Source organism: Pseudophryne corroboree, chromosome 3 (genome assembly GCF_028390025.1).
Source record: "Pseudophryne corroboree isolate aPseCor3 chromosome 3, aPseCor3.hap2, whole genome shotgun sequence".
Taxonomy (NCBI): domain Eukaryota; kingdom Metazoa; phylum Chordata; class Amphibia; order Anura; family Myobatrachidae; genus Pseudophryne; species Pseudophryne corroboree.
In genome coordinates, this window is record NC_086446.1 from 381,510,490 (window position 1) to 381,536,847 (window position 26,358).

General features: G+C 47.1%; 1 protein-coding gene across 1 annotated transcript in view; it reads left to right on the forward strand.

Annotated features, from left to right (window-relative positions):
• The first annotated feature begins 8,593 nt into the window (after nucleotides 1–8,593).
• Nucleotides 8,594–26,358, forward strand: part of MYO1D (myosin ID) — a 341,746-nt gene continuing 323,981 nt past the window's right edge. The window contains exon 1 of the mRNA XM_063959995.1: nucleotides 8,594–8,803. The gene's annotated coding sequence lies outside the window, so the exon portion shown is untranslated. The remainder of the gene's footprint in view (nucleotides 8,804–26,358) is intronic.

Consider the following 26,358-nt stretch of genomic DNA (forward strand, 5'->3'; position numbering starts at 1 on the left):
TCATGGTCACTTTCCATGTGAGATATTTCAAATCCACAGATTTGAGCGGTTTAAACCAATGTGATTTGAGGAATCCCAGAACTACGTTGAGATCCCACAGTGCCACTGGAGGCACAAAAGGGGGTTGTATATGCAGTACTCCCTTGACAAACTTCTGGACTTCAGGAACTGAAGCCAATTCTTTCTGGAAGAAAATCGACAGGGCCGAAATTTGAACCTTAATGGACCCCAATTTGAGGCCCATAGACACTCCTGTTTGCAGGAAATGCAGGAATCGACCGAGTTGAAATTTCTTCGTGGGGTCTTCCTGGCCTCACACCACGCAACATATTTTCGCCACATGTGGTGATAATGTTGTGCGGTCACCTCCTTCCTGGCTTTGACCAGGGTAGGAATGACCTCTTCCGGAATGCCTTTTTCCCTTAGGATCCGGCGTTCAACCGCCATGCCGTCAAACGCAGCCGCGGTAAGTCTTGGAACAGACATGGTACTTGCTGAAGCAAGTCCCTTCTTAGCGGCAGAGGCCATGAGTCCTCTGTGAGCATCTCTTGAAGTTCCGGGTACCAAGTCCTTCTTGGCCAATCCGGAGCCACGAGTATAGTTCTTACTCCTCTACGTCTTATAATTCTCAGTACCTTAGGTATGAGAAGCAGAGGAGGGAACACATACACCGACTGGTACACCCACGGTGTTACCAGAACGTCCACAGCTATTGCCTGAGGGTCTCTTGACCTGGCGCAATACCTGTCCAGTTTTTTGTTCAGGCGGGACGCCATCATGTCCACCTTTGGTCTTTCCCAACGGTTCACAATCATGTGGAAGACTTCCCGATGAAGTCCCCACTCTCCCGGGTGGAGGTCGTGCTGAGGAAGTCTGCTTCCCAGTTGTCCACTCCCGGAATGAACACTGCTGACAGTGCTATCACATGATTTTCCGCCCAGCGAAGAATCCTTGCAGTTTCTGCCATTGCCCTCCTGCTTCTTGTGCCGCCCTGTCTGTTTACGTGGGCGACTGCCGTGATGTTGTCCCACTGGATCAATACCGGCTGACCTTGAAGCAGAGGTCTTGCTAAGCTTAGAGCATTCTAAATTGCTCTTAGCTCCAGTATATTTATGTGGAGAGAAGTCTCCAGACTTGATCACACTCCCTGGAAATTTTTTCCTTGTGTGACTGCTCCCCAGCCTTTCAGGCTGGCATCCGTGGTCACCAGGACCCAGTCCTGAATGCCGAATCTGTGGCCCTTTAGTAGATGAGCACTCTGCAGCCACCACAGAAGAGACACCCTTGTCCTTGGAGACAGGGTTATCCGCTGATGCATCTGAAGATGCGATCCGGACCATTTTTCCAGCAGATCCCACTGAAAAGTTCTTGCGTGAAATCTGCCGAATGGAATTGCTTCGTAAGAAGCCACCATTTTTCCCAGGACCCTTGTGCAATGATGCACTGACACTTTTCCTGGTTTTAGGAGGTTCCTGACTAGCTCGGATAACTCCCTGGCTTTCTCCTCCGGGAGAAACACCTTTTTCTGGACTGTGTCCAGAATCATCCCTAGGAACAGCAGACGTGTCGTCGGAGACAGCTGCGATTTTGGAATATTTAGAATCCACCCGTGCTGTCGTAGAACTACTTGAGATAGTGCTACTCCGACCTCCAACTGTTCTCTGGACCTTGCCCTTATCAGGAGATCGTCCAAGTAAGGGATAATTAAGACGCCTTTTCTTTGAAGAAGAATCATCATTTCGGCCATTACCTTGGTAAAGACCCGGGGTGCCGTGGACAATCCAAACGGCAGCGTCTGAAACTGATAGTGACAGTTTTGTACCACGAACCTGAGGTACCCTTGGTGAGAAGGGCAAATTGGGACATGGAGGTAAGCCTCCTTGATGTCCAGGGACACCATATAGTCCCCTTCTTCCTGGTTCGCTATCACTGCTCTGAGTGACTCCATCTTGATTTGAACCTTTGTATGTAAGTGTTCAAATATTTCAGATTTAGAATAGGTCTCACCGAGCCGTCTGGCTTCAGTACCACAATATAGTGTGGAATAATACCCCTTTCCTTGTTGTAGGAGGGGTACTTTGATTATCACCTGCTGGGAATACAGCTTGTGAATTGTTTCCAATACTGCCTCCCTGTCGGAGGGAGACGTTGGTAAAGCAGACTTCAGGAACCTGCGAGGGGGAGACGTCTCGAATTTCCAATCTGTACCCCTGGGATACTACTTGTAGGATCCAGGGGTCCACTTGCGAGTGAGCCCACTGCGCGCTGAAACTCTTGAGACGACCCCCCACCGCACCTGAGTCCGCTTGTACGGCCCCAGCGTCATGCTGAGGACTTGGCAAAAGCGGTGGAGGGCTTCTGTTCCTGGGAATGGGCTGCCTGCTGCAGTCTTCTTCCCTTTCCTCTATCCCTGGGCAGATATGACTGGCCTTTTGCCTGCTTGCCCTTATGGGGACGAAAGGACTGAGGCTGAAAAGACGGTGTCTTTTTCTGCTGAGATGTGACTTGGGGTAAAAAAGGTGGATTTTCCAGCTGTTGCCGTGGCCACCAGGTCCGATGGACCGACCCCAAATAACTCCTCCCCTTTATACGGCAATACTTCCATGTGCCGTTTGGAATCTGCATCACCTGACCACTGTCGTGTCCATAAACATCTTCTGGCAGATATGGACATCGCACTTACTCTTGATGCCAGAGTGCAAATATCCCTCTGTGCATCTCGCATATATAGAAATGCATCCTTTAAATGCTCTATAGTCAATAAAATACTGTCCCTGTCAAGGGTATCAATATTTTCAGTCAGGGAATCCGACCAAGCCACCCCAGCGCTGCACATCCAGGCTGAGGCGATCGCTGGTCGCAGTATAACACCAGTATGTGTGTATATACTTTTTAGGATATTTTCCAGCCTCCTATCAGCTGGCTCCTTGAGGGCGGCCGTATCTGGAGACGGTAACGCCACTTGTTTTGATAAGCGTGTGAGCGCCTTATCCACCCTAAGGGGTGTTTCCCAACGCGCCCTAACTTCTGGCGGGAAAGGGTATAACGCCAATAATTTTCTATCGGGGGAAACCCACGCATCATCACACACTTCATTTAATTTATCTGATTCAGGAAAAACTACAGGTAGTTTTTTCACACCCCACATAATACCCTCTTTTGTGGTACTTGTAGTATCAGAAATATGTAACACCTCCTTCATTGCCCTTAACATGTAACGTGTGGCCCAAATGGAAAATACGTTTGTTTCTTCACCGTCGACACTGGAGTCAGTGTCCGTGTCTGTGTCTGTGTCGACCGACTGAGGTAAATGGGCGTTTTAAAGCCCCTGACGGTGTTTGAGACGCCTGGACAGGTACTAATTGGTTTGCCGGCCGTCTCATGTCGTCAACCGACCTTGCAGCGTGTTGACATTATCACGTAATTCCCTAAATAAGCCATCCATTCCGGTGTCGACTCCCTAGAGAGTGACATCACCATTACAGGCAATTGCTCCGCCTCCTCACCAACATCGTCCTCATACATGTCGACACACACGTACCGACACACAGCACACACACACAGGGAATGCTCTGATAGAGGACAGGACCCCACTAGCCCTTTGGGGAGACAGAGGGAGAGTTTGCCAGCACACACCAAAACGCTATATTATACAGGGACAACCTTATATAAGTGTTTTCCCTTATAGCATCTTAATATATAATAATATCGCCAAATAAATGCCCCCCCCTCTCTGTTTTAACCCTGTTTCTGTAGTGCAGTGCAGGGGAGAGCCTGGGAGCCTTCCTAGCAGCGGAGCTGTGTAGGAAAATGGCGCTGTGTGCTGAGGAGAATAGGCCCCGCCCCCTTTTCGGCGGGCTTCTTCTCCCGTTTTTCTGACAACCTGGCAGAGGTTAAATACATCCATATAGCCCCAGGGGCTATATGTGATGTATTTTTAGCCAGCATAGGTACTTTCATTGCTGCCCAGGGCGCCCCCCCAAGCGCCCTGCACCCTCAGTGACCGTTGGTGTGAAGTGTGCTGAGAGCAATGGCGCACAGCTGCAGTGCTGTGCGCTACCTCATGAAGACTGAGAAGTCTTCAGCCGCCGATTTCTGGACCTCTTCTCTCTTCAGCATCTGCAAGGGGGTCGGCGGCGCGGCTCCGGTGACCCATCCAGGCTGTACCTGTGATCGTCCCTCTGGAGCTAGTGTCCAGTAGCCTAAGAAGCCAATCCATCCTGCACGCAGGTGAGTTCACTTCTTCTCCCCTAAGTCCCTCGTTGCAGTGAGCCTGTTGCCAGCAGGACTCACTGAAAATAAAAAACCTAACAAAACTTTTACTCTAAGCAGCTCTTTAGGAGAGCCACCTAGATTGCACCCTTCTCGGCCGGGCACAAAAACCTAACTGAGGCTTGGAGGAGGGTCATAGGGGGAGGAGCCAGTGCACACCACCTGATCCTAAAGCTTTTACTTTTGTGCCCTGTCTCCTGCGGAGCCGCTATTCCCCATGGTCCTGACGGAGTCCCCAGCATCCACTTAGGACGTCAGAGAAATTTAATTTCTTCCCCATTTTGGTGCTTGGTATGAACAGCAACTGAACCTTTTGTCTGCATGCCTTTATTTATCTAGTAATATCTAGTAACTGTCATATGATTGACAGATTATATATTTGTGTTAACGAGCAAGGGTACCTAATACAGTAGCCACTGAGTGTATGTAAAAGTTATGCTTTATTTTTTAAGGTGGTCTACAGTCCTTTATTGTGTCATCTGCATTTGTACTGTATTGTCATGCCTGTATCAGCTCCTCACATTTACCTCATACTTGCTACCAAACCTTCACGTGCTGAGACACCTGTCTGTTAAACTGTCCGGTGTACCTGGGATAAGAGGAGCGAGCTAGATCAGTGAGCCTAGTATGAAGAGCTCCTGAAGGTACCTGAGTGTATGTGCCTATACTGCCCCACAGTGGGCTACAAAGGTAATGAGTGATTTCAATTCTATCTATGGGGGACATTTACTAAGCAGTGATAAGAACGGAGAAGTGAGCCAGTGGAGAAATTTTGCCATCAACCAATCAGCAGCTCTGTATCATTTTATCGTATGCAAATTATAGATGTTACTTCAGTGCTGATTGGTTGCCATGGGCAACTTCTCCACTGGCTCACTTCTCCACTCTTGTCACTGCTTAGTAAATGTACCCCTATATATGATATAGGGGCTAATTCAGACCTGATCGCTGCTGTGCGTTTTCGCACAGCGGGCGATCAGGTTTGAACTGCGCATGCGCATGTGCCACAGTGCGCATGTGCATGCTAGAAATGCTATAGACATCTCAGCCCAGCGATTGCCTCTGCCTGATTGACAAGCAGAGGGTTCGCTTGGCAGGCCGGTGGGGTTTGGGCACTATTTTGGGGACGCGTGCCCAGACCGTGTGGGGGGTGGGCCATGGCGGCTGCGTGTCATCACATGCAGCCGCTGCGACCCGGGATGCGACAAGTGGCTCTCTGCCAGCGCGCAGGAGCTGCGCAGGTAGGGAGCTGCTTGTCAAGTACAAAAGCATCGCCGCTGTGCAATGCTTTTGTACTTGTGTGTGTGTGATGGGATCGAGCCTGACATGCGGGGCGGACTAGCCCCGTGCTGGGCATCCCCCCGCATGTCAGAGTAAATGATCGTAGATGTGCTAAATTTAGCACATCTACGATCAACTCTGAATTACCCCCATAACCCCCATAGCAGATAACCTAGTGGTGGAAATAACATCACAATACTGGGCCTAATTCAGACCTGATCGCAGCAGCAAAATTGTTCTCTAATGGGCAAAACCATGTACACTGCAGGGGATCAGATATAACGTGTACAGAGAGAGTTAGATTTGGGTGGGTTATTTTGTTTCTGTGCAGGGTAAATATTGGCTTCTTTATTTTTACACTGAAATTTATATTTCAGTTTGAACATACCCCACCCAAATCTAACTCTCTCTGCACATATTAGATTTTATTTGCCCTACCTGCAGTGCACATGGGGCCTAATTCAGACTGGATCGCTGCAGCGGCAGCGATCGCTGTCTGAATCCCTATGTGGGGTGCGCACTGCAGCGAACGCACTTTGCGTGTGCACCCCGAGAGCCCAGTGAGATGCTAATAGCATCTCTGGGCTGCAATCATCTCTGCTTGATCGACTGGCAGAGGCGGTCGTGGGGCAGGAGGGGGCGTGCCAATGGCGGTCTGGAAAACGCAGTCGTGTCCGGACCGTTGGGGGGGCAGGCTGCGGTGGCTGCATGACTTCACACACAGCTGCGACTCGGGATGCCCTGGCAGAGAGCTACTCCTCAGGTGCAAAAGCTTTGCCACCGTGCAATGCTTTTGCACGTGTGTGTGTGTGTGATGGGCGGGAAGGGGGCCCTGACATGCGGGGTGGACTAGCCCTGTGCTGGGCATCCCCCCACATGTCAGAGTAAATGATCGTAGATGTGCTAAATTTAGCACATCTACAATCAGATCTGAATTGCCCCTATGGTTTTGCCCATTAGAGAACAATTTTGCTGCTGTGATCAGGTCTGACTTAGGCCAACAGTCTCCACACGTAGCTCAAAGAAGTGGTCTGAATATGCCCAATATATCACGGCAGTAGTACAACAGCATGTCATGTGGGCTGACTTATTCAGTTTTCATAAATATATATATATATATATATATATATATTTAGAAGAACACACACCAGTGCAGGGGTGGAACTACCGTTGGTGCAGCAGGTGCTTTGCAACGGGGCCCCTGAGGACTAAGGGGCCCACTACTGCTCAGTGGGCCCCTTAAACTATGGTTCCCCCTGCAGACCATTTTGCCCATGTCAGATGAATGGCCCAATACAGAGAGCAGTGTGGGCCCAACTGCTGGAGGGACCTGCCCCTTACCTTAGGGAGGCAGGGCTGGCCTTGTATGTGCTGGGATGATAGAGAAGTCCTGCCACCTATCAGCACTGACAGACAGCTGTATATTTTCTTCTGATTCAATGCTGTCTGTGAATTATAGGCAGCCACAACCGGTGTAACTGACACTGTTAGACACTGCCTGATCTGAGTGCCAAAATGAGGAAAGCACATGGGGACAGAGCAGAAGCCACGGTATTCCTGTCCCTACCAAGGTACATGCCCCCTGTTGGCGGCACTATGCAGGACATGTCACCCTCTGACTCCCCCTGCCTTCCACTGTCAGCTTCTGCCTACCTTCCCTTTCGCTGTCACCCTCTGCCTTCCCTTGCCTTCCACTGTCACCCACTGTCATCCCCCTGCATTCTGCTGTAATCCTCTGCTTTCTCCCACATTCCGCTGTCACCCTCTGCCTCCAACTGCCTTACGCTGTCACCCCTGCCTCTCCCTGTCACCCACTGCTTCCCCTGTCACTCACTGGCTCCCCTTGCCTTCCGCTATCACCCTCTGCCCCCCCTTACTTTTCACTGTTACCCTCTGCCTCCCACTGCTTTAAGCTGTCACCCTCTGCCTCTCCCTATCACCCATTACCTCCCCCTGCCACTCATTGCCTATCCCTATCACCTACTGCCACCCCTTGCACTGTTACCCTCTGCCACCCCTTGCCTTCCGCTGTCAGCATCTGCTTCCCCTTGCTTTCCGCTGTCCCAGCTTACATTGTCACCCTCTGTTTCTCCTTGTCACCCATTGTTATGTGGCAAATTGTATATAAAAAAAGAGGAAATGATCAAGCAACATTAATTACATCAAACAATATACAGATATAGTTTCCCTGATTCCAAAGTACACTGATTAAAGTGTATTAGGAAAAACTGTCGGTCCCCTTTAATTAATGAAGTTCATAATAGGTGGATATAAGATGATTTGCAATATAAGCACAACACCTTTCTTTGATCAGTGGGGAGCTGGCAAACAGATGCAGACTTTGGGCTAAATTCAGACATGGACACTATGCAGCAGCAGCAGCTGGAACTGGTGGTGCAGCTGCTACTGCGAGATTATACTAATGCTGCAGGAGGCGCCTTGTGTAAATAGATCCCCCTGCCGGTTTTCTGTGATCCGCTGTTGCATCCAAGGACACATCATCGTATTATCTGCATGTACATCAGTCATCTGAGTAACCCTCAGGTTACTCAATGTCCAGGATATTCACACGGCTGAAGCCAGGGAAGCTGTGTCCAAGGACACAGCCCCTGGCTTCAGCACATCAAGAAAATGGGGGCAACATGCACCTGTTTTCTCCAGTGCTGTTCGTTGCCCACCCTGCTTCATGCTCAAACAGCCACCGCATGTCAATTATGCTGTGGTTTGGTGACACTGCATATGATCTCGCAGTAAGAGATATGCACATGCGCAGATCTCTCAGTCTGAGCTGTACACAAACCATTGGGTTTGCATAACGTTCTGAATTAGGCCCTTAAAAGAGAAATTCCCAGCAAAGGCAGTTGCTTGTGTTATACCCCAACTGTGTACAGTGCCATTGTGCCCACATGGACCCCCGTGTTACGATAATATGCCAACTTGGGTGGATCTAATATGGGTCGTGCTGGCAAGTGTGACAATTGGAGGTCACATGCAGCACCAGAAAGAGGCTGGTTCATGCTGGCTAATGTGACAGTTGGCGGCAGTTTGAGCAGCCATCTTAGGTGAGAGGACAGAGAAGGGAGTGGTGATGCAGCTCCTCCCCTAAAGATGAGCAGTGATCAGCCCACGAAGAAGCAGGCTCTCCTCTCCACAAGTAACAGAGACCTGGCAACCTCCACAGAGGAAGAGGACAGTGAGGCATTGGTGATTACAGGAGCAAACATCCCAGCTAAGCAAACCACTATGAGAGGTCTGTGAAAAATAAATCACCCAGTGTAGCCCTGCAACATAGTGACACACTACAGCCACAGCCCTAATTAACGCCTCACTGCTAGAGCTTAGTAGACACTGAAGTTAATATATGCAGAGATACAGAGACACTGGCTGAGATTTGTACATATAGTAAGGGACTTTTACATTGCTGTTAGAGTGAATGTTGCAGCCAGGAGCAGCTTAAACAAGTATTATATAATGTCAAATAGAACAGAGAAAATGCATCTGCAGACTGAAAGAATATATGTCAATATTGTGTATAGGCTAACCTATTAGAACCCCAATATTCATGTGTCTAAGTAGACCTTATACCTCTCTGGGGGTGCGACCCTATTGCAACCAAATATATGGCAAAGGTGAAGAACTGAAGAAGCGGTTAATGAGTCGGGTGCACAAATCAAATTTATTTGGTTAATGAATATAATAAAACTTAGCTTTTTATTGCTTATATTAATATTGAGACAGTCCCTAATCTAGGACACATACAGCAAAATATAGAGGTTAAAAAATAACATACAAACATATAAGTGATAAAGGGTGAGAAATTAGTGTACTAAGTTAATTAAAAGGTGGGTTCACCACAATGACTCCTGCAACTCTATGTTTATAATGTGTGTCATTTGAGCCATGAGAAGCACTTTAATCCATTATTATTGATTCATACCACGGTACATTTATAAAGGTATTATTAATTCATACCACGGTACAGTTAGACAAGTGTAATGATATATGATGTCATCTCAATTCAGCTAGTATAATACTAGATCTGTGCCCTGATACCGCACCTTAATATGGAAAAATATATATAGCACTCTTGTACATGTGTCGTGATCCACACTATTCTTAACTTGTGAACAGAATTGATCCAATGCTATACTCAGGTGAGTTCTGATCCACACAGGAATGTGGGGATATACGATCAGGGATATGGAAATAACACAATCTGTGCTATCTTTAAATGTATGAAAAAGTATGGACCAACTTATGGAAGGATTGGTGGATCGTACATTTAGCTCCTATCCTTGATCTGGATCACTTAAATCAATTTAAGGGAGTATGAATATATAGTGCTATCACTGGTACCTTGAGTGGCTTTCACTACAAATAGTGATAATTAAAAAGAATGTGCCGATTTGTTCATGTATTTTTAGATGTTGCGCACCAATACTGTGTGAGACCTGAATAGATCAGAGCTATACCACATGCATTCAAAGTGTTGTGATAATATTCAATAAAATGTAACAGTCTACTCTGTCTAAATGTAACAGTCTGGTCTGTCTGTGAAAAGTGACACGCAAGTGTTACTACTTGTCCCTGTGATGTTATACAAAGGCAACAATTGTTGCAATGAGGGCTCCTGAGTTAGAGTACATAGGGGCAGATGTATTAAGCCTGGAGAAGGCATAAGGAAGTGATAAACCAGTGATATGTACAAGGTGATAAAGGCAGCAGCCAATCAGATCCTAACTGTTAATTTACATATTGGAGCTGATTGGCTGCTGCCTTTATCACCTTGCACATATCACTGGTTTATCACTTCCTTATGCCTTCTCCAGGTTAATACATCTGCCCCAATATCTCTACTGCAGCGGTTATGAAAGAATGTATCTCATGCAGATATCTCTGTTTATAATTAACCCCGTGCTGTATGGACATACACAATGAGGGGCTAGCTGTTATATTCCACATGAGATATACTGGGATCCCAGACTGAGAGGGTTTACCTGATATCAACCTTTAGAATGAAGATAAATCCTGCTGCAGATAAATGGTGTCTCACTAGTGGGGTAACCAATTCCCCGTGCAGCTTATGTCAGTATATAGTGATTAATGTAATATTACCCAGGAAACTGTCTGTTATAATAATATTATGCTCGTTTATTGCGGGCACGTTACCATAGTAACACGTATAACCAGTTAAGTCACCAGAGATCAAATTGAGACACTGGGTTGAAGGCGGAAGTCCGTTAGCGCTGGGTACTGAGGGCGGAAGTCCGTCAGTGCGGGTTCTTGCCCTCGCACGCTGGGTGTGGGCGGAAGTCCGTTGATACGTCAGGAGACGTCACCATGGAGATGCTCAGGACAGGCGGAAGTGTTCTTCCGTCCGTGAACACACACGCCAGCATAGTTTAACTAAACCGCACGGGGTTCTGGGTACACGTGGAGACGCGTTACCTAGGCAACCCGTCTGTTTCCAATTTGAACCAATTAAACCTGTATTGGTAACGATTTCCTGTGGTTTTATTTAAATAGGCTCAGATATTGAGCACTCTTGTTCCTTGAAAAAGCCCCACCAAAAGGGGAGAAACGCGTTGGAATAGATCTGACAGGTGGATTCATACACATCTCCTCTTGAGGCTGGAATTGTGTCTTTTCATCTAGCTGGCGAGTGCCGTTTTCGGCCGACGGCCTACCAGTTGTTACACTTTCCACCCCTGAGTTGTATGTGGGGTCCCCTGTATGTATTTTAAATAAAGTGTTTTTATTTTAATTTCTCTAACGTCCTAAGTGGATGCTGGGGACTCCGTAAGGACCATGGGGATTAGCGGCTCCGCAGGAGACTGGGCACATCTAAAGAAAGCTTTAGGACTATCTGGTGTGCACTGGCTCCTCCCCCTATGACCCTCCTCCAAGCCTCAGTTAGATCTCTGTGCCCGAACGAGAAGGGTGCACACTAGGGGCTCTCCTGAGCTTCTTAGTGAAAGTTTTAGTTTAGGTTTTTTATTTTCAGTGAGACCTGCTGGCAACAGGCTCACTGCATCGAGGGACTAAGGGGAGAAGAAGCGAACTCACCTGCGTGCAGAGTGGATTGGGCTTCTTAGGCTACTGGACATTAGCTCCAGAGGGACGATCACAGGCCCAGCTTGGATGGGTCCCAGAGCCGTGCTGCCGGCCCCCTTACAGAGCCAGAAGGCAGATGAGGTGCAGAAAATCGGCGGCAGAAGACGTCCTGTCTTCAACAAGGTAGCGCACAGCACTGCAGCTGTGCGCCATTGCTCTCAGCACACTTCACACTCCGGTCACTGAGGGTGCAGGGCGCTGGGGGGGGGGGCGCTGAGACGCAATAAAAACACCTTGGATGGCAAAAAATGCATCACATATAGCTCCTGGGCTATATGGATGCATTTAACCCCTAACAGAATCCATAAAAAAGCAGGAGAAAAGTCCGCGAAAAAGGGGCGGAGCCTATCTCCTCAGCACACTGGCGCCATTTTCCCTCACAGCTCCGTTGGAGGGAAGCTCCCTGGCTCTCCCCTGCAGTCACTACACTACAGAAAGGGTTAAAAAAGAGAGGGGGGCACTAATTAGGCGCAGTATTAACTATACAGCAGCTATAAGGGGAAAAACACTTATATAAGGTTATCCCTGTATATATATAGCGCTCTGGTGTGTGCTGGCAAACTCTCCCTCTGTCTCCCCAAAGGGCTAGTGGGGTCCTGTCCTCTATCAGAGCATTCCCTGTGTGTGTGCTGTATGTCGGTACTTTTGTGTCGACATGTATGAGGAGAAAAATGATGTGGAGACGGAGCAGATTGCCTGTAATAGTGATGTCACCCCCTAGGGGGTCGACACCTGAGTGGATGAACTGTTGGAAGGAATTACGTGACAGTGTCAGCTCTGTATAAAAGACAGTGGTTGACATGAGACAGCCGGCTACTCAGCTTGTGCCTGTCCAGACGTCTCATAGGCCGTCAGGGGCTCTAAAGCGCCCGTTACCTCAGATGGCAGATATAGACGCCGACACAGATACTGACTCCAGTGTCGACGGTGAAGAGACAAATGTGACTTCCAGTAGGGCCACACGTTACATGATTGAGGCAATGAAAAATGTTTTACACATTTCTGATAATACGAGTACCACCAAAAAGGGGTATTATGTTCGGTGAGGAAAAAACTACCTGTAGTTTTCCTGAATCTGAGAAATTAAATGAGGTGTGTGATGATGCGTGGGTTTCCCCCGATAACAACTGATAATTTCTATAATGTTATTGGCATTATATCCTTTCCCGACAGAGGTTAGGGTGCGTTGGGAAACACCCCCTAGGGTGGATAAAGCGCTCACACGCTTGTAAGGGCTCTACCCTCTCCTGAGATGGCCGCCCTTAAGGATCCTGCTGATAGAAAGCAGGAGGGTATCCTAAAATGTATTTACACACGTACTGGTGTTATACTGCGACCAGCAATCGCCTCAGCCTGGATGTGCAGTGCTGGGTTGGCGTGGTCGGATTCCCTGACTGAAAATATTGATACCCTAGATAGGGACAGTATATTTTTGCCTATAGAGCATTTAAAAGATGCATTTCTATACATGCGTGATGCACAGCGGAATATTTGCCGACTGGCATCAAGTCTAAGTGCGTTGTCCATTTCTACCAGTAGAGGGTTATGGACACGTCAGTGGTCAGGTGATGCGTATTCCAAACGGCATTTGGAAGTATTGCCTTATTAAGGGGAGGAGTTATTTGGGGTCGCTCTTTCAGACCTGGTGGCCACGGCAACAGCTGGGTAATCCACGTTTGTACCCCAGGTCGCCTCTCAACATGAGAAGACGCCGTATTATCAGGTGCAGTCTTTTCATGGACAAGCGGGCAAAAGGTTCCTCATTTCTGCCCCGTGACAGAGGGAGAGGAAAAAAGCTGCAGAAATCAGCCAGTTCCCAGGAACAGAAACCCTCTCCCGCCTCTGCCAAGCCCTCAGTATACGCTGGGGCTTTACAAGCAGAATCAGGCACGGTGGGGGGCCCGTCTCAATGAATTTCAGCGCGCAGTGGGCTCACTCGCAAGTAGACCCCTGGATCCTTCAGGTGATATCTCAGGGGTACAAATTAGAATTCGAGACGTCTCCCCCTCGCCGTTTCCTAAAGTCGGCTTTACCGATGTCTCCTTCTGACAGGGAGACAGTTTTGGAAGCCATTCACAAGCTGTATTCCCAGCAGGTGATAATCAAGATACCCCTCCTGCAACAGGGAACGGGGTATTATTCCACACTGTTGTGGTACCGAAGCCGGACGACTCGGTGAGACCGATTCTAAATCTAAAATCTTTGAACACTTACATACAGAGGTTCAAATTCAAGATTGAGTCACTCAGAGCAGTGATTGCGAACCTGGAAGAAGGGGACTACATGATGTCTCGGGACATCAGGGATGCTTACCTTCATGTCAAAATTTACCCTTCTCACCAAGGGTACCTCAGGTTTATGGTACAGAACTGTCACTATCAGTTCAGACGCTGCCGTATGGATGGTCCACCGCACCCCGGGTCTTTACCAAGGTAATGGCCGAAATAATGATATTCCTTCGAAGGAAGGAAATTTTAGTTATCCCTTACTTGGACAATTCCCTGAAAAGGGTAAGATCCAGGGAACAGTTGAAGGTCGGTGTAGCACTATCTCAGGTAGTGTTGCGGCAGCACGATTGGATTCTCAATATTCCAAAATCGCAGTTGGTTCCGACGACTTATCTTCTGTTCCTAGGGATGATCCTGGACACAGTCCAGAAAAAGGTGTTTCTCAGGGAGGAGAAAGCCAGGGAATTATCCGAGCTAGTCAGGAATCTCCTAAAACCGAGCCAAGTCTCAGTGCATCAATGCACAAGGGTTCTGGGTAAAATGGTGGCTTCCTACGAAGCAATCCCATTCGGCAGATTCCACGCAAGAACTTTCCAGTGGGACCTGCTGGACAAATGGTCCGGGTCGCATCTTCAGATGCATCAGCGGATAACCCTGTCACCAAGGACAAGGGTGTCCCTCCTGTGGTGGTTGCAGAGTGCTCATCTTCTAGAGGGCCGCAGATTCGGCATTCAGGACTGGGTCCTGGTGACCACGGATGCCAGCCTGCGAGGCTGGGGAGCAGTCACACAGGGAAGGAATATCCAGTGCTTATGGTCAAGCCTGGAGACATCACTTCACAAAAATATCCTGAAGCTAAGGGACATTTACAATGCTCTAAGCTTAGCAAGACCTCTGCTTCAAGGTCAGCCGGTGTTGATCCAGTCGGACAACATCACGGCAGTCACCCATGTAAACAGACAGGGTGGCACAAGAAGCAGGAGGGCAATGGCAGAAGCTGCAAGGATTCTTCGCTGGGCGGAAAATCACGTGATAGCACTGTCAGCAGTATTCATTCCGGGAGTGGACAACTGGGAAGCAGACTTCCTCAGCACGACCTCCACCCGGGAGAGTGGGGACTTCACCCAGAAGTCTTCCACTTGTTTATAAACCGTTGGGAAAAACTCGACAGGTATTGCGCCAGGTCAAGGGACCCTCAGGCAATAGCTGTAGACGCTCTGGTAACACCGTGGGTGTACCAGTCAGTGTATGTGTTCCCTCCTCTGCCTCTCATACCCAAGGTACTGAGATTGATAAGATGGAGAGGAGTAAGCACTATATTCGTGGCTCCGGATTGGCCAAGAAGGACTTGGTAACCGGAACTTCAAGAGATGCTCACGGAGGATCCGTGGCCTCTACCTCTAAGAAGGGACCTGCTCCAGCAAGGACCCTGTCTGTTCCAAGACTTACCGCGGCTGCGTTTGACGGCATGGCGGTTGAACGCCGGATCCTGAAGGAAAAACGGCATTCCGGATGAAGTCATCCCTATCCTGATCAAAGCCAGGAAGGATGTAACCGAAAAACATTATCACCGCATTTGGCGAAAATATGTTGCGTGGTGCGAGGCCAGTAGGCCCGACGGAGGAAATTCAACTGGGTCGATTCCTACATTTCCTACAAACAGGAGTGTCTATGGGCCTGAAATTGGGGTCCATTAAGGTTCAAATTTCGGCCCTGTCAATTTTCTTCCAAAAAGAACTAGCTTCAGTCCCTGAAGTTCAGACGTTTGTAAAAGGGGTACTGCAGATACAGCCTCCTTTGGTGCCTCCAGTGGCACTTTGGGATCTCACTGTAGTTTTGGGTTCCAAAAGTCACATTGGTTTGAACCACTTAAATCTGTGGAGTTAAAATATCTCACATGGAAAGTGGTCATGCTGTTGGCCCTGGCCTGGGCCAGGCGCGTGTCAGTATAGGCGGCTTTATCCTGAAAAAGCCCTTATCTGATTTTCCATTCGGACAGGGCGGAATTGAGGACTCGTCCTCATTTTCTCCCTAAGGTGTTTTCAGCGTTTCACCTGAACCAACCTATTTGTGGTGCCTGCGGCTACTAGGGACTTGGAGGACTCCAAGTTGCTAGACGTTGTCAGGGCCCTGAAAATATATGTTTCCAGGACGGCTGGAGTCAGGAAATCTGACTCGCTGTTTATCCTGTATGCACCCAACAAGCTGGGTGCTCCTGCTTCTAAGCAGACTATTGCTCGTTGGATTTGTAGTACAATTCAGCTTGCACATTCTGTGGCAGGCCTGCCACAGCCAAAAATCTGTAAATGCCCACTCCACAAGGAAGGTGGGCTCATCTTGGGCGGCTGCCCGAAGGGTCTCGGCTTTACAACTTTGCCGAGCAGCTACTTGGTCAGGAGCAAATACGTTTGTAAAATTCTACAAAATTGATATCCTGGCTGAGGAGGACCTGGAGTTCTCTCATTTGGTGCTGCAGAGTCATCCGCACTCTCCCGCCCGTTTGGGAGCTTTGGTATAATCCCCATGGTCCTTACGGAGTCCCCAGCATCCACTTAGGACGTTAGAGAAAATAAGAATTTACTTACCGATAATTCTATTTCTCATAGTCCGTAGTGGATGCTGGGCGCCCATCCCAAGTGCGGATTGTCTGCAATACTGGTACATAGTTATTGTTACCAAAAAATCGGGTTATTGCTGTAGTGAGCCATCTTTTCTAGAGGCTCCTCTGTTATCATGCTGTTAACTGGGTTCAGATCACAAGTTGTACGGTGTGATTGGTGTGGCTGGTATGAGTCTTACCCGGGATTCAAAATCCTTCCTTATTGTGTACGCTCGTCCGGGCACAGTATCCTAACTGAGGCTTGGAGGAGGGTCATAGGGGGAGGAGCCAGTGCACACCAGATAGTCCTAAAGCTTTCTTTAGATTTGCCCAGTCTCCTGCGGAGCCGCTAATCCCCATGGTCCTTACGGAGTCCCCAGCATCCACTACGGACTATGAGAAATAGAATTATCGGTAAGTAAATTCTTATTTTATCACCACCCGTATATACATTTGTGGAGCAGCGTGAAAAGAAACCGTTATATGAGGATCAGCGCCCATTCTTGAGTGAGTAATGGTACGCATTTATCGTCACGGCTCTTTTGTGTGATAGAGGCAAAGATACCATTATATGCGGAGATATGCTATTTTTACTGTGAGTGGGGTACGCCATTTATTTCACAGTGGATACATTGTTACCAGAAGTGACATCACCTTTCGTTATATAAAGATATATTGCACCATGATGTTTTATTTCCATTGTATATCATCCTGAGTCAATTTGCGGAGCAGAAGTTTCCATTTGGATCCACATTACAGCAGCAGGACCCATTTGTGAAGTTGGACTCCTCCTACAGTCTTATATGGACATTAAGTATATCATTTTTATGGAACTACACTGAGCGCTTGTATTCGAGTATTTTCCCGTTATTTTATTTCAGTAACCCTTGCTGGTTCCCTAAATTCATGTAAATGCTCTGCTACTGTCTCTGATTCCTAGCTTATATAGCTCTGACAGAAAGGATGCTAGTACTGGCACACAAATGACTGATATAATAATCACAACATATAATATTGCATTCAATAATTAGGAAGGTGGTGAGCCCGCCGAAACGCCGACGTGCACGTTTCGCTGTATGGGCAGCTTTAACGAGGCTGAACTTGATTGCCTCCTGCGGCCGTTATTTGAAAGGATAAGTATGACCAATCCCAGTAATGTTAAGGGTCACATGTTTCTCTCAACCAATACCGGTTCCAGCCCTTCAGACTCGGGCATGGTCACAGGACCCTTCTCCATCGTCATGCTCTGACGTAGTATAAACAAAAGTCCTGATCATGTGATCGGGCTCCATCTTTTGTTACAGTGTAAATGCCGCTACTGAAAGTCATGTATATGTTCTGACATAGTATAAACAAAAGTCCCGATCACGTGATCGAGGCTCCATCTCTGATATTAAGTGGTTACATATGAAAAAATGACGTCAATTAGTGTGTGTGATAAACGTGATTATAGAGAGGAGAGTGACTAAACGTGAGGAGAAACGTGAAAAAAATTTAAAAAAAGAGGGGGAGGTGTGATAAACTACTGACATATGTGGATCTTCCACAATACAAAAAGGAAAAATGGATCATAATGATCAGAAGAGGAAGATGGTGAAAACCTGAAAAAATATATGTAATGAAGTGCAGAGAAAGAAATCCCCTGATTGGGGGTGATGCCTCAACTGTTAAGTGGAAATTTGATCATGTTGAAGGGAGATAGTGAAAGTAAGGAAATCAAGATGTTATATTCCGTGTGTGATAGTGAAGAACCGTGAAGTATGATGGGGTGGTACCCTGGTTTTCCAAGAGAGGGTCAGTATGAGGAAAGATTATAAAGTGTACCAACAATTATGAGAATAAATTAGAATCTCATAGTGTCGGATACCTATTTCAATTAAGACAATAAGAGAGTATAGGGTACAATAGAATATATATATGTGAATATTCCCCTGGTTTGGGGTAATACCAAGAATGAGATATAATAGTGTTATTGTCTTAGAGAGAGATTATAAGAATAAAAAATTTAATTTTTTCTTCAAAATGTAATAGTGGAGGACCAAGAAATACCAGAAAAGAATCTATATTATGAAAAATTGTTGATTAAAAAAATAATTTGAAGTTAAAAGGGAATCTCCTATTGTCAAATATATATTGCAGTGAATACTGAAGAACAGTGTAGGAATGGGCAATGAAGGTATAGGATACTAGGCGTTGTATAGGGATACACTCACTATATGACACTGCAACCCCCTCTTAATGGGGTTATGTCCCATTTGTATACCACTGGATGTTTACCTCTATTGTCTATCACTTAGTTAGATGATGTTATGTACCTACTTCTAATGGAACAAATTTCAATCTCATATGAAATTATTCCAACCTAAGCTTGTAGGAGTATTATAGGAGGCTATTTTCTCCAAATATAACTTAAATGGTTGTGAGCAGGAGTAAATTCTGGGGTTTATAGGAATGGATTATAACTGTTGGCTTCATTCAAACCTTCAGGGTGTTGGGTATTCAGTAAGAATATCATTTTCATCTCAAATCTCAACAGTGCCTGGTCTAGATCTCCTCCTCTAATCCCTAACTGAATATGTCTCATGCCAAAGACTTTCAGACCTGTGGGATCACCTTTATGAAATCTCTGAAAGTGTTGTGCCACTGATGTTAACGTTTCAAATCTCGACTGGTCCCGGTCACTCTACTCTCTATAATTACGTTTATCACACACACTAATTGACGTCATTTTTTCATATGTAACCACTTAATATCAGTATTTTATCCACCAGACACTATATGTAGGGGGATCAACAGTACATGTTAAAATACATTAAATATATCTTGGGGGCAACACAGTGAGGATATTCAAATGTAACATAACACACAATTATTTCAGATTAAGAATTCACTACACCTGTTTACTTTCTTATTTTATTCAATCATTTATTACCATTATATTTTTCCAGTATATTATACATTCTAACCAGGAAACTGCTTGTTGCTTAATAAATTAATATATTTTAGCTGAATCCATATAATTTCTGTTATGGTATGAAGGCATTTATATTAGATGGTCCTTCTATTGACATATTGTATTTTCAATCAATTGATGGTCAATATACGTTTGAGATACTCTCCCAGTCTTTGATATTACTTACCTAAGGTTATTTTTATATACGTAACCTTTAGCACCGGTACATATACTGTAACAAGAGACGGAGCCCCGATCACGTGATCGGGACTTTTGTTTATACTACGTCAGAACATATACGTGACTTTCAGTAGCGGCATTTACACTGTAACAAAAGACGGAGCCGCGATCACGTGATCGGGACTTTTGTTTATACTATGTCAGAACATATACGTGACTTTCAGTAGCGGCATTTACACTGTAACAAAAGATGGAGCCCCGAACACGTGATCGGGACTTTTGTTTATACTACGTCAGAACATGATGATGGAGAAGGGTCCTGTGACCATGCCCGAGTCTGAAGTGCTGGAACCGGGATTGGTTGAGAAAAACATGTGACCCTTAACATTACTGGGATTGGTCACACTTATCCTTTCAAATAACGGCCACGGGAGGCAATCGTGTTCAGCCTCGTTAAAGCTGCCCGTACAGCAAAACGTGCACATCTCCGTTTCGGCGGGCTCACCACACTCCTAATTATTGAATGCAATGTTATATGTTGTGATTATTATATCAGTCATTTGTGTACCAGTACCAGCATCCTTTCTGTCAGAGCTACAGTATATAAGCTAGGAATCAGAGACAGTAGCGGAGCATTTACATGAATTTAGGGAACCAGCAGGGGTTATTGAAATAAGCTGCACGGGGAATCGGTTACCCCACCAGTGAGATACCATGTATCTGCAGCAGGATTTATTGTCATTCTAAACTCTGTCATTAGTTAAACCCTCTCAGTCTGGGGCCCCAGCATATCTCATGTGGAATAAACAACTATCCCCTCATTTTGTATACCCATACAGCACGGGGTTAACTATAAACAGAGATATATGCATGAGACACATTTTTTCATAACCACTGCAGTAGAGATTATGTACTCTAACTCAGGAGCCATTATTGCAACAATTGTTGCCCTTGAATAATAACAATTATATCAGTCATCTGTTTATTAGTACCAGCATCATACCTGTCAAAGCTATATAAACTAGGAATTAGAGACAGCAGCGGAGCATTTATATGAATTTAGGGAAACAGCAGGGGTTACTGAAATAAGCTGCACGGGAAATTGGTTACCCCACTAGTGAAACACCATTTATCTGCAGCAGGATTTATCTTCATTCTGAACGTTGATATCAGTTAAACCCTCTCAATCTGGGATCCCAGTATATCTCATGTGGAATAAAACAGCTAGCCCCTCATTGTGTATGTCCATACAGCATGGGGTTAATTATAAACAGAGATATCTGCATGAAATACATTCTTTCATAACCGCTGCAGTAGAGATTATATACTCTAACTCAGGAGCCCTCATTGCAACAATTGTTGCCTTTGTATAGCATTATCACAGGCAGTGGCAGATCCAGGGGGGGGGGGCACTCGGGCCCGTGCCCCCCCTGTCATTTGTGGCCTCCATCCTCCATTCCCCCCCTCCCCCCGGCGCCGCACAGGGAGATGACGGGCGCCCGCTGAGATTGTGTTACCAGCGGGCGCCCGTCTCTCCTCACCGAAAGCCAGAGGCAGGAGCTCAGTACTGAGCTCCTGCCTCCGGCGCTGTCACTGTGCGGTGTGCGGTATGGGAGAGACATCAGTCATGACGTCTCTCTCATAGTGCTGTGGAGCAGGCGCCAAGAGGAGGACTGTAGCGGTCTGTAAGCGGGAACATTGCTCGGGAAGTATGTTGTGTTTTCTCTTCCTCAGTGCAGCGGAGGCATCTACTGGGGGCAAACTACGGGGGGGACATTACTACTGGGGGGCATCAACAAGGGACATTACTACTGGGTGGGGGGAGGGCATTATTACTGGTCATTATTACTGGGGGCATTACTACTGGGGGGCATCAACAAGGGGCATTACTACTGGGGGGCATCTACTGGGGGCATTACTACTGGGGGGTCATCTATTGGGGGAAAACTCCCAGGGGGCATTACTACTGGGGGACATTACTGGGGGGCATCTACTTGGGGCACACTACTGGGGAACATTATTACTGGGGGCCAACTACAAAGGGGCTAACTACTGGGGGCAAACTACAGGAGGGCATTACTACTGGCGGCGTAACTACAGGGGCATTACTACTGGTGGCGTAACTACAGGGGCATTACTACTTGGGGGCTAAACTACAGGGGGGAATAACTACAGGGGCCAAACTACTGGGGGATAACTACAGTGGGCAAACTACTGGAGGCATTACTACTGGGGGCTAAACTACAAGGGGGGCATAACTACAGGGGCTAAACTACAATGGGGCAAACTACAGGGGGCATTACTACTGGTGGCTAAACTACAAGCAGGCAAACTACTGGGGGCATTACCACTGGGAGGCTAAACTAAGGGGGGGGTAAACTACTGGGGTCATAACTGCAGGGGCATTACCACTGGGGGCATAACTACTAGGGCGCTAAATGACTGGGGGCATTACTACAGGCAACATTACTACTGGGGGCAATACGGGCATTGCATAAGGGGCACCACTACTATGGGGTCTATATAAGGGGCACTACCAGTACAGTGGACATTGCATAATGAGCACTACAACTGTGGGCATTGTATAAGAAGCGCCACCTCACATGCACCGAAGCCGCACGGAAATGTACTTGCCCCTTCCATGGTGCCCCCGCTATCATTTTCTTGTGGATCCGCCCCTGATCACAGGGACAAGTAGTAACACTTGCATGTCACTTTTCACAGACAGACCAGACTGTTACATTTAGACAGAGTAGACTGTTACATTTTATTGAATATTATCACAACACTTTGAATGCATGTGGTATAGCTCTGATCTATTCAGGTCTCACACAGTATTGGTGCGCAACATCTAAAAATACATGAACAAATCGGCACATTCTTTTTAATTATCACTATTTGTAGTGAAAGCCACTCAAGGTACCAGTGATAGCACTATATATTCATACTCCCTTAAATTGATTTAAGTGATCCAGATCAAGGATAGGAGCTAAATGTACGATCCACCAATCCTTCCATAAGTTGGTCCATACTTTTTCATACATTTAAAGATAGCACAGATTGTGTTATTTCCATATCCCTGATCGTATATCCCCACATTCCTGTGTGGATCAGAACTCACCTGAGTATAGCATTGGATCAATTCTGTTCACAAGTTAAGAATAGTGTGGATCACGACACATGTACAAGAGTGCTATATATATTTTTCCATATTAAGGTGCGGTATCAGGGCACAGATCTAGTATTATACTAGCTGAATTGAGATGACATCATATATCATTACACTTGTCTAACTGTACCGTGGTATGAATTAATAATACCTTTATAAATGTACCGTGGTATGAATCAATAATAATGGATTAAAGTGCTTCTCATGGCTCAAATGACACACATTATAAACAGAGTTGCAGGAGTCATTGTGGTGAACCCACCTTTCTCTAACGTCCTAAGTGGATGCTGGGGACTCCGTAAGGACCATGGGGAATAGCGGCTCCGCAGGAGACTGGGCCCATCTAAAGAAAGCTTTAGGACTATCTGGTGTGCACTGGCTCCTCCCCCTATGACCCTCCTCCAAGCCTCAGTTAGATCTCTGTGCCCGAACGAGAAGGGTGCACACTAGGGGCTCTCCTGAGCTTCTTAGTGAAAGTTTTAGATTAGGTTTTTTATTTTCAGTGAGACCTGCTGGCAACAGGCTCACTGCATCGAGGGACTAAGGGGAGAAGAAGCGAACTCACCTGCGTGCAGAGTGGATTGGGCTTCTTAGGCTACTGGACATTAGCTCCAGAGGGACGATCACAGGCCCAGCTTGGATGGGTCCCAGAGCCGCGCCGCCGGCCCCCTTACAGAGCCAGAAGGCAGAAGAGGTCCGGAAAATCGGCGGCAGAAGACGTCCTGTCTTCAACAAGGTAGCGCACAGCACTGCAGCTGTGCGCCATTGCTCTCAGCACACTTCACACTTCGGTCACTGAGGGTGCAGGGCGCTGGGGGGGGGCGCGCTGAGACGCAATAAAAACACCTTGGATGGCAAAAAAATGCATCACATATAGCTCCTGGGCTATATGGATGCATTTAACCCCTGCCAGAATCCATAAAAAAGCAGGAGAAAAGTCCGCGAAAAAGGGGCGGAGCCTATCTCCTCAGCACACTGGCGCCATTTTCCCTCACAGCTCCGTTGGAGGGAAGCTCCCTGTCTCTCCCCTGCAGTCACTACACTACAGAAAGGGTTAAAAAAAGAGAGGGGGGCACTAATTAGGCGCAGTATTAACTATACAGCAGCTATAAGGGGAAAAACACTTATATAAGGTTATCCCTGTATATATATAGCGCTCTGGTGTGTGCTGGCAAACTCTCCCTCTGTCTCCCCAAAGGGCTAGTGGGGTCCTGTCCTCTATCAGAGCATTCCCTGTGTGTGTGCTGTATGTCGGTACTTTTGTGTCGACATGTATGAGGAGAAAAATGATGTGGAGACGGAGCAGATTGCCTGTAATAGTGATGTCACCCCCTAGGGGGTCGACACCTGAGTGGATGAACTGTTGGAAGGAATTACGTGACAGTGTCAGCTCTGTATAAAAGACAGTGGTTGACATGAGGCAGCCGGCTACTCAGCTTGTGCCTGTCCAGACGTCTCATAGGCCGTCAGGGGCTCTAAAGCGCCCGTTACCTCAGATGGCAGATATAGACGCCGACACGGATACTGACTCCAGTGTCGACGGTGAAGAGACGAATGTGACTTCCAGTAGGGCCACACGTTACATGATTGAGGCAATGAAAAATGTTTTACACATTTCTGATAATACGAGTACCACCAAAAAAGGGGTATTATGTTCGGTGAGGAAAAACTACCTGTAGTTTTCCTGAATCTGAGAAATTAAATGAGGTGTGTGATGATGCGTGGGTTTCCCCCGATAACAACGGATAATTTCTAAAATGTTATTGGCATTATATCCTTTCCCGCCAGAGGTTAGGGTGCGTTGGGAAACACCCCCTAGGGGAGATAAAGCGCTCACACGCTTGTAAGGGCTCTACCTTCGCCTGAGATGGCCGCCCTTAAGGATCCTGCTGATAGAAAGCAGGAGGGTATCCTAAAAGGTATTTACACACATACTGGTGTTATACTGCGACCAGCAATCGCCTCAGCCTGAATGTGCAGTGCTGGGTTGGCGTGGTCGGATTCCCTGACTGAAAATATTGATACACTAGATAGGGACAGTATATTTTTGCCTATAGAGCATTTAAAAGATGCATTTTTATATATGCGTGATGCACAGCGGAATATTTGCCGACTGGTATCAAGTCTAAGCGCGTTGTCCATTTCTACCAGTAGAGGGTTATGGACACGTCAGTGGTCAGGTGATGCGTATTCCAAACGGCATTTGGAAGTATTGCTTTATTAAGGGAGGAGTTATTTGGGGTCGGTCTTTCAGACCTGGTGGCCACGGCAACAGCTGGGAATTCCACGTTTGTACCCCAGGTCGCCTCTCAACATGAGAAGACGCCGTATTATCAGGCGCAGTCTTTTCGTGGACAAGCGGGCAAAAGGTTCCTCATTTCTGCCCCGTGACAGAGGGAGAGGAAAAAGGCTGCAGAAATCAGCCAGTTCCTAGGAACAGAAACCCTCTCCCGCCTCTGCCAAGCCCTCAGTATACGCTGGGGCTTTACAAGCAGAATCAGGCACGGTGGGGGGCCCGTCTCAATGAATTTCAGCGCGCAGTGGGCTCACTCGCAAGTAGACCCCTGGATCCTTCAGGTGATATCTCAGGGGTACAAATTAGAATTCGAGACGTCTCCCCCTCGCCGTTTCCTAAAGTCGGCTTTACCGATGTCTCCTTCTGACAGGGAGACAGTTTTGGAAGCCATTCACAAGCTGTATTCCCAGCAGGTGATAATCAAGATACCCCTCCTGCAACAGGGAACGGGGTATTATTCCACACTGTTGTGGTACCGAAGCCGGACGGCTCGGTGAGACCGATTCTAAATCTAAAATCTTTGAACACTTACATACAGAGGTTCAAATTCAAGATTGAGTCACTCAGAGCAGTGATTGCGAACCTGGAAGAAGGGGACTACATGATGTCTCGGGACATCAAGGATGCTTACCTTCATGTCAAAATTTACCCTTCTCACCAAGGGTACCTCAGGTTTATGGTACAGAACTGTCACTATCAGTTCAGACGCTGCCGTATGGATGGTCCACGGCACCCCGGGTCTTTACCAAGGTAATGGCCGAAATGATGATATTCCTTCGAAGGAAGTGAATTTTAGTTATCCCTTACTGGGACAATTCCCTGATAAGGGTAAGATCCAGGGAACAGTTGGAGGTCGGTGTAGCACTATCTCAGGTAGTTTTGCGGCAGCACGATTGGATACTCAATATTCCAAAATCGCACCTGGTTCCGACGACGTGTCTTCTGTTCCTAGGGATGATCCTGGACACAGTCCAGAAAAAGGTGTTTCTCCCGGAGGAGAAAGCCAGGGAGTTATCCGAGCTAGTCAGGAACCTCCTAAAACCGAGCCAAGTCTCAGTGCATCAATGCACAAGGGTTCTGGGTAAAATGGTGGCTTCCTACGAAGCAATCCCATTCGGCAGATTCCACGCAAGAACTTTCCAGTAGGACCTGCTGGACAAATGGTCCGGATCGCATCTTCAGATGCATCAGCGGATAACCCTGTCACCAAGGACAAGGGTGTCCCTCCTGTGGTGGTTGCAGAGTGCTCATCTTCTAGAGGGCCGC